A 15771-nucleotide genomic window follows, 5' to 3' on the forward strand; every position below is an offset into this window, starting at 1 on the left:
CGTGTGGCGCGTGGACTCCATCAGTTCCAGCCCTGAGGGAACCCGGTAGGCACTTCCGGGCAAGGTTCTGTGCACCTGTTCCTTCCTTCTGGTTAAGTGTGTTCCTCTGAGGGAAAAAGTGGACATGCCCCTCCGGAGAGAACACGATGTGTGATAGCTAGCAAGCCTAGATTAAGAACAGCTCGAAGCCTAATCCCAAAGCAAGAAGGCGCCGGGCATCTTTAAGCTGTTTGGAAGTTCACGTGACCCAATAAGTGCCGGGCCCCAGTGGTCACGTGACAGCGCGCGCGCCCTCGCGCAGGGAGAGCCGGCAGGCGCCGTGCGCGCGCCTTCGCCGCTGCCTCCCTTCTCCTCGACGGGAGGGTGAGGAGCTGCGGAGCGATCAGGCAACTGGGGTCCGGTGCGCGTGCGCAGCGAACAGCTGTCACCCAGTGCGGAACAAGTCTTCCAAATTTCCCAAATCTCCCTGGGCCGGAGGCCACCTTCTTCCTCCTCATTTCCTCCTTGGGGTCGTATCTCCGTCCCCACCCGCGCGCCAGGTAACCGCTTTTCCCGAGTCCGGACGATGGGGATGGTGGGGGAAGGGGCCAGAGCTGTCTTCTCGGCACTGCCCCTCTCTGCGCCGGGCCGCTGGGGGTGCCGGCGGCCGGGGCAGCGGAGACGCCGGTCAGCAGACGCTCGGTCCCCGGCCGCAGCGGCTGTCATGTCGGGGAGAGAGTGGCCAGCCATGGTCGCAGCGGAGGAAGGCGGGAGCCAGTGACAGTCCGCTCCGGCCCTCTCGGGGGTTCGGTCCCCGCGCTCGCCGTTCTCCTGGGGGCTGGAGTGCAGGTCGCGCTCCTTGGGGCAGAGGAGCGCGCGGGTGGTCCAGGGGTGCCGACTCCTTTCCATTCCCCTCCCAGCCTGGTCTGCGGCGGACTCCTGGGAGGCACGGCCTGCTGCACCCTCGGTGCCATCTCTTCTCTGGGACTGTCACGACCCAGGGGGTGAAGGCGGGGGCTCCTCTCCAGAACACCTCACCGCAGGCAGGCAGCCTCTCTCCCGGGTTCGTCCTCAGTCCCCGTGCTGTCCTTTTGGTTTTTCCCGCAAGGGGCCATTTCTTCCCGCAGTACCTAAAGCCACGATGTGGTGTAGACAGTGGGTGCTTAATAAATGATTTGGATCGCTTCGCGTGGAATGCCAGGCACGCAAGACGTGGCATAGGGTGGGGATGTGGAGGAGGGAGGCAGGCAAGCTGTGGCTCCGGGTTCGAGCTTCGCTTTTTCTTCCAGGCTTAACCCAGTGGAACCTGCAGGGCTCAATTCAGATGCTTTCCGGGTAAACTCGGACCGGGTCTTCCCCTAAGCTGCACGGTGCAGGTCTGCACGGACTGGCTTTGGTGGTGGGCGATGCCCAGGAGGGGTTTTATTTGGTTTCTGCTCCAGCAGAAGAGAGGGCAAACTTTTTTTTTTAGCACATGGTAAATTACACCGCAAGGTGATTTATCAAACCCTGCTTCGGAAATGTAGGTTAGAAGTTGGCGTTGGTTCACTTTTATTTTGGTGAAAGTTTCTGTTAGGCTCAGTTCCACCTAGTTCGGACCAAATTTTGCTCTATTACACCCACTTGATTTTGCAGTAATTTTCATTTTTAATTTTAGGAAATTCGGCTTCGCTGTTTCTATGGTAACAGTAACTAATACTATAATTTCGAAGTGTTGTGGTTGAAAATTAGTGGCTTTAATTCTTGAAGGTCCATTTTTGCTTTGAAGCACTTGGTTCTTCTTTACGATCATTACTCGAATTCTGCCTTGCTGGTCTCCTCCCAACCCCCCATGCTTTGTTTTGGAATGTATTACACGGCTGTTCCGGTTTTTTAGGCCCCTCTTTCTCCCAATTTAAGACGTTATGAAAAGTTTGCACATAATCTTTACAACACTCCACGAACTTGTAGTAAAATCCAATTTAAATCGGAGACTTGTTTCGTTTAATTAGCAGATTTTAATCGGTTGCTTTTCTAAAGTTAAAAATATGTTTTAAACCTTTTTGTAGGTGCACAAATGCTTTTAAAAATGCTTAACCTTTCTATAAGAATGAAGATTTTAAGAAGCTGAACAGGTACATAATTTTTAAAAAGTCAGTTAGATGTAAATTTCAAATTAAGAATAAAAATCTGGTATTTTGAATTCTCTTCTTGACACCTTCTGAATCATCCAGAGGTAGGTTAGGTGCATAACTAACCTTGGGGTAGTCTGTGAATTCTTCCTTTTCTTTCTTTTTCTCATTATCTTGTCATTCTCTCTTGACTGGCTTTTCCTGTCTGTTAGAATGTTAGGGCTTTGAGAACAGGTTCTATGTTTTTTTCCCTTTGCTGTATTTCTGGCAATTTACCGTGATATGTGGGGTGCTAAAAATATCCTCTCTTTTTAAATAACTAAGATGTAATTCATATACCATAGAATCCACATATTTAAAGTATACAATCCAGTGGTACTACTATCACCGCAATTAATGTGAGAACATTTTTAAATTTTTTGTTTGTCTGAGTGAGAGAGAGAGAGAGAGAATGCAAATGGAGGGGGGAGAGGAGGGGGGGAGAGAGAGTCTTAAGCAAGCTCCATGCATAGTGGCGGTGCAGAGCCTGATGTGGGGCTCAATCCCACGACCCTGGAATCATGACCTGAGTTGAAATCAAGTCAGAGGCTCAACCAACTGAGCCACCCAGGGGCACCAATGTGAGAGCATTTTTTATCACCTCAGAAAGAAACCCTGTTCCTATTAGCAGTTGTCCCTTTCTTTCCAGCTCCCATCCTCTCTAGTCTGAGGCAATGACTAATCTGCTTTCTGTCTCAATAGATTTGCCTATTCTGGACCTTTCATATAAATATAATAATATATGGGTTTTTGTGACTGGATTCTTTGACTTAGCATAACATTTTCAAGGTTCATCTGTCGTGTAGCATCTGTCAGTACTTTATTCCTTTTTATGGCTGACTTATATTACATTGTATGATATATTACTTTTTGTTTATCAGTTGATGGGTTGTTTCTAGTTTTTGGCTGTTATGAACAGTGTGCTATGAACATTCGTGAACTGGTTTTAGTATGGATGTATGTTTTCTTTAATCTTGGATATAGACCTAGTACTGGAATTTCTGGGTTCAACATTTTCTCTTGAGTGAATGGATGAATGAAGGAGTGATAGTGTTGAGAGATACTCTCTCCAGGCCTTTGAGGGGCATACTCTACTTCACTACCAAGTCCACTTCTAGAGAGGCCAGAAGTCTTTGTGTGGGGCTTTGTCCTGAGGATACTGGTGTGTTTTACTTGTCTGGATGTTTTTAAGATCATCCCTTTATGTTAGCCTGGTTTCTCTTCATACAGCTAATGATTATTCCCTTGATACTAATTTATTTGTTATATACTTGTTAGAGATATGGTGATAAAACAGGTATATTCCATATTGTCATTACACTCAGTTGCTAATGCAGGTCTTTCAGTTTTTTAAGATTTATATTTTTTTGTTAATATGAATATTTAATGCTCCTCTGCCCACCTCCATTTCTAATATGAATTTCTTGGTAGTTGTGCAAGAGTTAAAGTCACTTTTTTCCTTATTTGCTACCAGTGTAGAAGGTTGTGTGGAACCTAAAATACAAATTTAAAATATTGGATCACTGTCTTTTTATTCCCTGCACACCCCCAAAGATTCTCCTGTTTCTCGACCCTCTATACCCTTTGGGGGAGAAGATGCTGATCATAGAAGTCTGCACTTGCAGGGTCTAACCCTTTCCCCACCTAAGCAGTTGCAACAATTCAGTCCTCCTTTTCCCAAGGATCAAGTCCTCTCAGCTCTCTCAGTAAGGCTCTGCCCAGCCAGTCTCCTCCTTCCACCCAACTTTCTCCCCAATGCCCTGCTGACATTCTTTTTTTTTTTTTAATTTTTAATGTTTATTTAACATATCTCTCTACATCTCTCTACATATTGAGAGATATATATAGAGAGAGCAGGGGAGGGACAGAGAGAGGGAGGCACAGAATCCAAAGCAGGCTCCAGACTCTGAGCTGTCAGCACAGAGGCCAATGTGGGGCTCAAACTCGCAAACCACGAGATCATGACGTGAGCCAAAGTCAGACGCTTAACGGACTGAGCTGCCCAGGCGTCTTCCTGCTCACATTCTTGTTCCCTCTGCCTGGACTGCTACCCTGACCTGTGCATCTTTATCTGGTTAATTCCATTTCACCCTTCAGGTAGCTCAGCTCAGTTGTTGCTTCTTCAAGTTAGTCTTCCCTCAATACTGTACACTAGCCATAGCAGCATTCTGTAATCTCCTTCATAGTCTTAAACAATTATATCATTAGTTGTGGATCACTGTTTACTCTCTACCCCCATGTATGCACAGAAAAAGTTCTGTACAAAATGTTGAAAGTGTTTAGTTACTTCTGGGTGATGGGCTTATGGGTTATTTTTCTCTTTTGTGTCTGTGTGCATTTTCTGAATTTTCTCCCATGTATCGGTATAACTTTTGTTAACAGGGGGAAAAGTCATCAGTAATTGCTTTTTATTTTCATAAATTTTCTTCTAACTTTTGTTTGTTTTAATAACCTAGATGAGATTTTACTATAGCTTTAAACATCAAACTTTTATTACATTTTGATTCTTTTTCATATCTAGGGGTAATAGGGAATGGTGAGCATATTTTACCATTGGTTGTCTAGGGATAGAATTTCTGGTATTGAAATTTAGCTGATTCTTAGGGAACAGAATCTAGTTCTGATACTATTAGGGTATGATAGAGTAAATAACTCCTTTCCCTTTTTTTCCCCAAGAAATATCCTTGCTATACATTTGTATGTTTCATAGTACAGAGTTTTTCCTTGCACAATTGCTTATTTGGGCTATTTGTCGTATTTTTGCTGGGTAGTTTATTCTGCCTAGTAGTGGGTATATTTCTTCATTAGATATTTTAACACCTGCTGTGTGTGTCGTGCTGCTATGTTAGATGTGGAGCATACAACAAGTGAATATAATAGACAAGTGATTCCCTACCATTTCCTGGAAGAGGATTATTTTGCGTGTGAATGTTTAGTTACATTGTTGCTCTATATTTGTAGATACACAGTGGGTTCAGCTACTGTGGTATTTATGAATTGTTGCTCCTTAGAATCTTTTAAGATTTATTTTAGATTTTTGGAGGGTTTGTATTACACATTATTGTGGGTAAATATTTAAGGAGCAGAATGGTATTATCATCAAAAACCCTTTGGATGATGACTTTTTTTTTTAATATTTCCATTCAGTTCTAGTTTTTAAATTTTTTAAAAAATGTTTTTATTTATTTTTGAGACAGAGAGAGACAGAGCATGAGCAAGGGAGGGGCAGAGAGAGAGGGAGACACAGAATCTGAAGATGGCTCCAGGCTCTGAGCTGTCAGCACAGAGCCTGACACAGGGCTCGCACTCACGGACTGTGAGATCATGACCTGAGCTGAAGTCGGACGCTAAACCGACTGAGCCCCCCAGGCGCCCCCCAGTTCTAGTTTTTAATTTGACATCTCTACTTGTTAACTGTAACCAGCTGAACCAGGATCTTCCCTCTCAGCTCTGCCTCTCTGAGTTTCTCATGCATCTTATCACTGCTCACTTAGGAAACCTACGAGTTATCCCAGGTATTTCATAGTTTCTCAGCCCTCATCACATCACCAAACCTTGTCACTTCTGCTTCCTAAATAGGTTAGATCAGTCTTCCAGTCTCTACTTGGCAGCATCTCAGTAGCCACTCTAGCCTCCCTCCTATTTCTGCACCACTAACGATCTTTTAAAATGCAAATTGAATCATTCTCATTGTTCTCAGGAGACTTAAAATTCCTGCATTGTCTCCTCCTATCCTAAGCAACCCCCAAACCTTATCTAGATGTTTTTAGTTTTCCTATCTGCCCTTTGGCTTTTCTTTTTCACAAACTGTGCAGGCCTTTGCCAAACTGCTGATTTCTGCCACACTTTCTTCCTACTTTCTTTTTGGTACATCTTTCCAGTCTCTTCTTGAATGTACTTCCTCAGAGAATCCTGACCTGGCTCCCCCACCTCTTCCTCAACCTGAATCAGCTTTCCTAATGATAATCTATCTTAATTCCCTAAATGTTTCCTTCCATAATACTTAAGCATACAGCAATGGACACAATAGATAAGTGATTCCCTAACATTTCCTGAAAGAGGATTATTTTGAGTGTGAATGTTTAGTTACACTGTTGCTCTATATTTATGTGGTTATTTGATGGTTTCTAAACTGTAAGAATTGTGCAAGGGCAGGGACCCAAATATTTTTATCACTTGTGTCATACCAGCACACTGTTGTCTCATCAACTGTATAATATAGTTACTCAAACATTTGTTGTACAAATTAATTACTTCTGCATATATGAAAAATTTAAGGAAATTAAAACTAGGGCACACAGTAGGAAATAATTTTACCCATCCTGACCCAACACACATACACCACACACACACACAAAAGTGAAACAAAAATTTCACAAAACAATACTTTGCCACCTTTGCCACCTCTGATATTTTCTGTTTTGTTCTATATCACATATTATGAAAATATTGATAAAGCCCTCCAATTGGGTAGGACTGCAGGCTGCTGTCTGAACAATACAGTTCTAAGGCTCTACAAGGAGCCTCATTTACATTAGTCCCTCCCCTCTTTTTTGAAACACAATTACTATTTTCTAATTCTTGTCTGATGGCAAGTGCAGGTGCATATAGCTTTACATACCGTTGTCCCATCCTCCATCCTTACTATTAAAAGAAATCACTATTGCTAGTTCTACTTAGAAGTTCTGGCCTGACCTCAAAGGAGTGTTGCTTAAAGCCAGGTTGAGAAAAATCTAAATCTGACTCTACCTTATCCTCTAGGTTTCTCTGGGCCACAAATAGCCAGTACTCTTCTCTCTACTTGGCTGAGCTCATTGCAGGTGTGTGGTAAGTCGCAGAATTTTAAGGCTCGTCACTTTCATTCTCTCAGTTTGTTAAAAACTAAACAAAACTCTGAAAATGATAACAAGGGAATCAAGGCAAACAAGTATTTGTGAAAATATGAATTAAAGAGCTGGCTTAGTAAGGATGTCGTGTTCAGTGGATCATTAGAGCTGATCACTAGAGCTGTGTTTCTCATTTATTCACTTTACCAGGACCTCTGCAAAGAAGGCTTGGTGCTATATCGCCCCCATCAATGAAATATTGATCTCTCATCTATTTTGCTAACCAAATAATAGAAATAACCTAAGTGTTTATCCCAAGGTTATTTTAACTGCACACTGTGATGTGATGCTTGTAACTTGGATGAATATTTTAAGATGTTAGAATTATTCCAAACCTATGTTTATTAATGTTTAATTAAAATTTTTTTTAAATTTATTTTGAGAGAGAGAGGGAGAGAGACTTACAGCATGAGTGGGGGAAGGGAAGAGAGAGAGAGAGAGAGAGAGAGAGAGAATCCTAAGCAGGCTCTGCCTTATTAGAGCAGAGCCTTACTTGGGGCTCGAATTTACAAACCATGAAATCATGACCTGAGCTGAAATCAAGAGTCAGACACTCAACTGACTGAACTACCAGGGTGCCCCTAAACCTATGTTTAATGAAAAAAGGCATTATTCAAAATTGTATACATTGCATGAGCCCAGTTATGTTTAAATGTGTTTATAAATGTGTATATGTTAGAAAAAATATGCTGAAATGCTAATTTGGTGGTGAGATTACTGGTAATTTTGATTTTCCTTCCTAAAATTTTTTTAGAATGAACATTGTTGCATTTATAATCAGAAAGACTCAGTTGAGAAACAAATTTCCTGAACATGAATTTAGGTATTTACAAATAAGAAAAATAAAACCTTTATTAAATGGTGGATAGAGCCCAGGTTTCTAGTGGCTTTGTTTTGGGGACCTTTGTCCAAGTGGGACGTACATTCTACCTTCATGATATGTAGTCTTGCACAGCAATCCGTGTTTCTTCTCCTGGTCTGTGTTTTTTTTCCTTTCTTGCTTACATTATTAAAGCTTACCTTGTTCATCTTTTTTGCTGTAATAGGATTCTGTCTCTTCCGGTCCTACTCATACATGTTGATAATGAATGTTTCACTGATGGTTGCCCATAGCATGCTAATATGGAAAGTTCTAATATCCCTTATTAAATCCTGCTGTGTGGCATGAATTAAAGGGATGGAGAGGATTTGGATGAATTATGTATATGCAGGTTATATCTTTTTTCTGTTAAATTTGTCCAGTTATAGTGAGAATTAATAAACAAAATTGAAGGAAACATACAGTGACAGTTCAGTTGTGTAATCAGTACACATCAGTACATTTTTCCAAACCTGTGTCTGAAATTGTTTACTTCTTTAGCACTCAAGCCTTAGTAGTTTATCCATTTGAAAATATAGTTGATAACCATACAAAATAGATATACTAAATATTATTGATTTATTGTTTTCTAGAAGAGGAATTGGAAACTTGAATTTAGAGAGAAATACCAAAGTAAGAGCAGTTGGCTAGAAAGATAGTACCTTTTGTGTGTGTGTGTGTGTGTGTGTGTGTGTGCACTTTTAGGAGATTTCATAATTCTGTTCTCATTTTTAGTGTGGCATGTTCAGAAATCTGAACTTTCCCAGTTCATCTAGAGCATGTCAGGCATTAGTTGCCTAATGTCCTCAGTGTCACCTCCTGATCAGACTCATAAGAAGAACTATAACCTGGATCCAAAACATGCTTGTCTGCTCTTCATGGCTCTTTCTGGGAAGTCTTGCTTTTTGGGAAAGCACATCGTTTGGTGACAGGCAGATCCCAGCAGATGGACATGGGTTGTGTTGAAGAGTAGTTTAAACAATATCTTTTTTTTAACTGCTGGGCTTCTCTGACCCTCTAGAGTACTCAACTTTCTCATCAGAGCATTCTTCATGCAGTAACATTTCCTCCTTTTGAATGAGGTTAAAGAAGAAGTCAAATTCTTCACTTTGGCTCTGTCTTTATCTCCATCTTCTAACTAGTTTTTCACCAGACATTTGTTGAAATTCTGGTCCTAAGGATATTTTCTCTGATTCAACATCAGGCTTGTTCCTTCTTTTCTGTTTTGAGAATCTATCAGATACTTAGAAAGATCACTGGTGTCCCTATGTGGGTAAAACTGAAGGTGCAGGTGTTTTGTTTTGCAGTCTGCTTATCTCACCCATTTTGTTTTTATCTGTTTAACTCTCAAAAGGAACTATCACCTGAAATTTGGACACTTTACTGAGAATTCTGAATTTTCAGGGCAGCTTTCATTAGGTGGAATTTGGATCCGCAATAGGGAAATTCATTCCTTTTTGATAATTTAACTTAGTAAAAATCATTATAATATATTTTATATATATATATATACACACACACACACACACATATATACATACATATACATATATGTGTATATATACGTGTATGTATATATAATACATGTATATATGTGTATGTGTATATATATATGTGTATATATATACACACGTATATATACACATACATATACATATATGTGTATATATACATACACATATATATACACATATATGTATATGTATGTATATGTATGTGTATATATATAAAATACATATTATTTTAAATAGACAATGCAAAGTATTCAACAAGGTGTAACATTCAAAAGATATAAATAGGTAAAAAGTACATACTCTCACTTTTGCCATCAGCCAGCCAGTTTCCTCTTTTTGGTTAAACACTTTAAAAAAATTTTTTTTTAAAGTTTATTTATTTATTTTGATAGAGAAAATGCGAGTTGAAGAGAGGCAGAGAGAAAGGAGAGAGTGAGACTCCCTGGCAGGCTCCACACCGATATGTTGGGGCAGGGGGGCAACTCAGGAACCATGAGATCATGACCTGAGCTGAAGTCAGAAACTTAACCGACTGAGCCACCCAGGTGCCCCAGTTAACCACGGTTAAAGGATTTCTTTTAGGGCTTTCCAGAGATATTCCATACAGCCTATATAAGATACTTTGTAAAGCATATATATGTATATATACACATTTTTTTTTACACATTTATGTATCGTAGTATCTGTACTTGCTGTTCTGAATATTTTTTCATTTACCACTATAACTTGAATGTGGTTTTTAAAATATGAGTACATGTAGAAATCCCTCTTTTTAAAATGATTGCAGAGTATTACCTAGTATGCATGTACCATAATTTATTTAACCAGTGCAATATTGAAAGTGATTTAGGTTGGTTCTATTTCTGTATAGCGATCTATTTATATATCATCATTACTTCAGTGTTTTAATTGTTGTAGCTTTATAACATGTTTCCAGAACTTTTCAGGCTATTCTTATTTATTTTCCCTCATTATTTTTAATTTAAAATTAATATGTCAAACTCCAAAAACCTATTGATAGTTTTATTGGGAATGTCTTTAGATGGACTAACAGAGAAATATCTTTCAGATGTTGACTTTTCCTGCCCAGCATATGGTATGCCTTTCCATTTAAGTGTTTAAGTCCTTAGAAAGGACATTTAAAAAAATATCTTTACACAGATCTTGCATATTTTCTTAAATTTTGTTCTCTTTTATTTTATTTTAAAAATAATTTTTTTAGAAAAGTTGCAATTATTGTACAAAGAACTTTTATTTCCTTGAAAAATTTGCCTCATGTCCCATTGCTCCTCAGTACTTCAGTGTATATATTTCCTAAAACAGGCAGATCCACATAAACACAATATTTCCATCAAAATAAAAAAGCTACCATTGACATATTACTTTCAACGAATCTTTAGTCCTTTATATATCACCATTTGTAATAGTAATGTTCTTTGTAGTGAAAGTATCCAGTCCAAAATGATGCATTGCATTTTCTTGTTTTCAGGTCCTTTAAACATCCCTTCACTCTCAAATACAGTCATTAGTCTTTCCTTGATTTTCATAATATTGACACCTTTGAAGATTACAGGCCAGTTATTTTATAGTCTCCTTTAATTTTTGTTTTCTGATGTTTCCTTGTGATTAGATTCTTGAGGCATGTTTGGCAGGAATGTCACAGAGGTGGAACTGTATTCTTTTCATTACATCTTATCAGGTGGCATACAATCTCATTTTGTTCTGTTACTGGTAGTATTCACTCTGATTGCTTAAGATCTATGCTAGAGTCTTCTATGTTTCGCTAAAGTTTTTTTGTTTTGTTTTAAAAAACTGTATAAATATCTATCTCCTTATTAAGCTTTCAATTTATTTATTTTTATCTATTAGGATTTATGGTTTCCTATGCTATTCAATGAGTTATAATCTGTTAATATTGTTATTTATATTGCTGCTTACATTGTCATAAGTTTGGCCCATGGGAATCCTTTATGTGAGATTCTGTGTCCTTTTGACATGTCCCATCATTCTTTGAGCATCCCCTCCCTTTTGGGCACAGTGAGATATGCAGGCTTATCTTGAACTTTTCCTGCCCCAAATATTTAAAAGCAAAGATCTAGATGGTTATTGATATTGGGTGTTGCTCCTGTGCCCTTTCAGCGAACAGAGCTAGAGAATATGTGTTTGTTTAGACATACATTTATATGTATTTATTCATACACACACATGCACACAAAAATTATATAACAGATGTACTAATATTGAAGCATTCTTGTACTCTGGGATGATTTTTTTAGTCATGATATATTATTTTAATGTGCTCTTGGATTTTTCTTCCTCAGTTTTTAAAAGAATTTTCATTGATACTCTAACATAGAATTGTTCTGAAGTTTTTTGGGCCGTATGTCAATTTTTTTTACCCATTTAGGCTTGCTTCTTAAAGAATTTTAAAACATTTTCTTTTCTTTCTTGGGCTCAGGAATAGCTTAAATAACATTGGATTACGTTTCTTAAAAATTGAGCATAATTCTGTGAAAACGTCTGGGCTTGGTACTGCAAGTTTATTCTTTTTTTAAATTAAAAAAAGTCTTTTTAGACATTTTCTTTAAATGTTCATTCGTTTTTGAGAGACAGAGAGAGACAGAACATGAGTGGAGAAGGGACAGAGAGAGAAGGAGACACAGGATCTGAAGCAGGCTGTGGGCTGTCAGCACAGAGCCCGACACAGGGCTTGAATTTACGAACCACGAGATCATGACCTGAGCCGAAGTCAGAGGCTTAACTGACTAGCCAGCCAGTCGCCCCACTGAGAGCTTATTCTTAATTTAGTGGGCTTTTGGCTTATTTTTTTGTGGTAGCTGAGGAGTTTAGCAAAGAGGTCAGTTATACTTGGCAATACTAAACATGTAGTCAGTTCATTGCACGTATTTGCTGTCTGACTTTAGGAGAGTGATTTCCATTGCTGAGCCTTAGTTTCATCATCTCTCAAATGTAATAATCACAGCTGGCTAGAACACTTTTAAGAATGAAAATGAAGTACTGTATGTTATAGCACAGTAGAGAACCAAGCAAATGCAAGGTTTTTGTTTTTGTTTTTAGATTAATTTTATTTTTTTAAATTTATTTAAATTCAAATTAGTTATCATACAGTATAGTATTGTTTACAGGTATAGAACCCAGTGATTCATCACTTACATGTAACGCCCGGTGCTCATTCCAACAAGTGCCATGTAGCCTATCTCCCACCCACCACCCCTCTAGCAACCCTCAGTTTTTTCTCTGTATTTAAGAGTCTCTTATGGTTTGCCTCCCTCTCTGTTTTTATCTTATTTTTCCTTCCTTCTCTTAAGATTCATTTTAATAAGATTTCACTATTCAAAGAGTTGTCAATGAAGATAGTCCTGGGTGACTTGGTTGGCAGAGCATCCAACTCCTGGTTTTGGCTCAGGTCATAATCCCAGAGCTGTGGGATGGAGCCCCACCTCAGGCTCCATGCTGAGCCTGGAGCCTGCTTGGGATTCTCTCTCTCTCTCCCTTTGCCTCTTCCCTGCTTACTCTCTCTCTCTCAAAATAAAATAAAATAAAATAAAAATTCAAAAAGAATAAGTCAAGGAGAAGCATTGGGTAACAGATTATGATTTTCCTTTATGCTTTTATGATTATATTTGTGATTATTATAGTTTTGTTAAATATTTGAGATTTTGAGGAAAGTTAAACTCATCTAAATAGACACTGAAAATACTTTCATGTGTTTAGATGTGTTTGCATGTAAAAGAATTCCTGTATTGGTATTAAGATTAAGAGAATATATGATCAACAAATACCTGTGCGAGGTATAGCATTGCATACAGGATGAGAATATAGTAAACCCTTTTTCTGTAAGCTTGGTTTTTTTGGAGAGGTAGTTGCTGAAAAATGTGCAAATTGTTGTGGTTCTTTAAAATAGTGTTCTTTGTATTCATTAATAATGAAACAAGTAAGAAGTGTCAGATTATTGTGTCTGATGTTTTCCAATCCTTTTTGCTCCCCTGCTCAGTATAGCTGATACCATGTATGGCTTGAGTGATTGTGAATCTTTAGAAATAATTTCAGAGTTTGCATATAAAATTGCATTTAGATGTTTTATGTTTGAAACAAATAATGAGTGATTTACCTGGCCTCTCATGAGTTCTTCTGATAGGCCTAAATGGTTTAGGTAATCTCAGATGTATATGCAAAATGGGCTTTACTGTAGAGCTGGTGGTAGTGATATGGGTTCTACCCCAGACATTGATTGGGTCTGTGCCAGGCCAGGAATTGCACAGTTGGTGCAGTTCAGAAATCAGCTGAGGGGCTGGCCAGCAAGCTTGTCTCAGGGTGCTGGGCTGTGCGGTGGGCAACACAAGGCCAGTAGTTGCCCAGGTACTGCTGCAGGTGTCTTGGGTCTGGGCATTGGGACCTGGGAGACTCAGGTAGGTCTTGCCTGTGCCAGGAAGTGTTCCCTCCTTTGCAGGTCTTGGACGGAGACAATCCAAGCCCTCCAAGCCCTGCAAGATTCTTAGAACTCACAATTATGTGCAGTGCAAGTTTTGCAAACTTGAAATTGCTTTATTTCCTTTAGCGTTTTGTGTGTCCTTATCAATCCTTCTGCATAATAATAGGGATTTAGAAAGCCAATCAGATTTCTAAATTCACACTCATAGGGGAACAGCCCTTTTTTGCTATTCATGCAGAAATGGTAGTTAGCATTGACTGCATAATTTTTTGGTACTGTCTGTACCCATATTTTACTATAATTTTGTGATTTTCCTAAACTTGGAATTAACAGAGAATGAGTTTTTTTTTTTTTTAACTCAAATTTTAGAAAACTTTAGAATTTCTCTTTTTAAGCCCTTTTCGTAAAGGTCATGAATCTCAATCAGATACAAATTTGAATGTTTTAAAAATGATTTCTACCTTCTTCATAACTTTTAAAGCATTTTTTGTTCCATGCTTAGATGTTTTATTGATATACAGGCTAAAGATTATGTTTGGCTTTAAATTTAAAATAGTAGGTTTAGAAGGAGAGTTCAGTGGTAAAGAAAATATTGGTCATTTTTACTTAGTATTTTCTATTCTTAAAAAAAAAAACAATGCCAAGATGATGCTTTCTCTGCCTTTTGATCATTGTCTGTCAGGTAATTTACTGTTAAATGTAATATCCATATTACTTTAGAATATCTTTTACTTTCCTCAAAAGGATTTAGCATTGTGTCTGCATTTATACTGAGTTTTTTTCTTTTCTTTGACCGTATTCTCTGTACTTTGACACATTGAATTGTAAGATCTGACATTTTCCTGCATTGCAATATGAGAAATTGCTTTTATGAAACACGATAAGCTACTTTCTAGATAAACAGATTTATTATTTAGCATCACTGCTATTTGTAAACTTTCTTTTCCTCTGCCATTAATGATTCATTTATGTCAAAATTTCCTCTCAGATCAAAAGTATTGGTAGGATACATAGTTCATATAGCTAGGAAAGATTTTTATCCTAGTGTACAAATGATTTTCTACACAAATTATCTTTTTTTTAAGTTTATTTATTTATTTGCAGAGAGAGAGAGAGAGAGAGCGAGAGAGAGAGAGCACACACACAAGCAGGAGGGGTACAGAGAGAAGGAGAGACAGAATCCCAAGCAGGCTGCATGCCATCAGTGCCGAACTTTATGTGGGGCTTGAACTTACCAACTGTGAGATCGAGACCTGAGCCAAGATTGAGAGTTGGATGCTTAACTGACTGTGCCACCCAGGTGCTCCTACTCAAATGATCTTTTAGTGTTAAAATCATTGTTGATGTTGTAGTTGATGATTATTTAAAAGTTAGTTATTTTACCAAAAGAGCCACACTTTATTAATCTGTAAATTTAAAGGTATTTATAGTTATGTTGTTGGTTGTATAGCAGAGTAGACTAAGAGAAGGAAACCCAAGCAATTTATTGCCACTTTAAGAGCTTGAATACAAACACAGAGCCTAATTACAGACTTTTCAATTAAAATAATGTCACAAAATACGGTTAGAAAACAGCTTAAAGCTGTTGAGGTCTTTCCTGGCCATGCAGGTCTGTCTTACTTTTGGTACATTTAATGTACAAAAATATGGAATTGCCAAAATTAAAAGCTGGGAGTGATTGTTTGGTATTACAAAAAGATTGTTTATATTAAATAATGATTTTAGCATAGAAGTTTATTAAAAAACATTTTTTTGGTTTAATTTAAAGTATCTTTTTCAATTTTCTAAGTATTTTCAGAAGTATATCATTTCTGTTGTTTCATAAATGTAAAAAAGGTTTTCTGTAATGCATGAGGCATACAAAAGACAGGGGACAGTCCTATGAATGTATCCAGATATTATGTGATGCTCTTGTATCCCATCTTTTTTC

General features: G+C 38.3%; 1 protein-coding gene across 9 annotated transcripts in view; it reads left to right on the plus strand.

The window, feature by feature from the left end:
• The first annotated feature begins 348 nt into the window (after positions 1-348).
• Positions 349-15771, plus strand: part of KDM4C (lysine demethylase 4C) — a 433616-nt gene continuing 418193 nt past the window's right edge. For 3 of the 9 annotated variants that reach the window (XM_047064763.1, XM_047064764.1, XM_047064765.1), the window contains exon 1: positions 349-539. The gene's annotated coding sequence lies outside the window, so the exon portion shown is untranslated. Of the gene's footprint in view, positions 540-6890; positions 6957-15771 lie in introns of all 9 variants that reach the window. The other 6 variants (XM_047103335.1, XM_047064761.1, XM_047103336.1 and 3 more) reach the window with 5 other exon arrangements.

Source organism: Lynx rufus, unplaced genomic scaffold, assembly GCF_022079265.1.
Source record: "Lynx rufus isolate CCGP_SWC_20201006 ecotype Redwood Valley unplaced genomic scaffold, mLynRuf1.p SCAF_10, whole genome shotgun sequence".
NCBI lineage: Eukaryota > Metazoa > Chordata > Mammalia > Carnivora > Felidae > Lynx > Lynx rufus.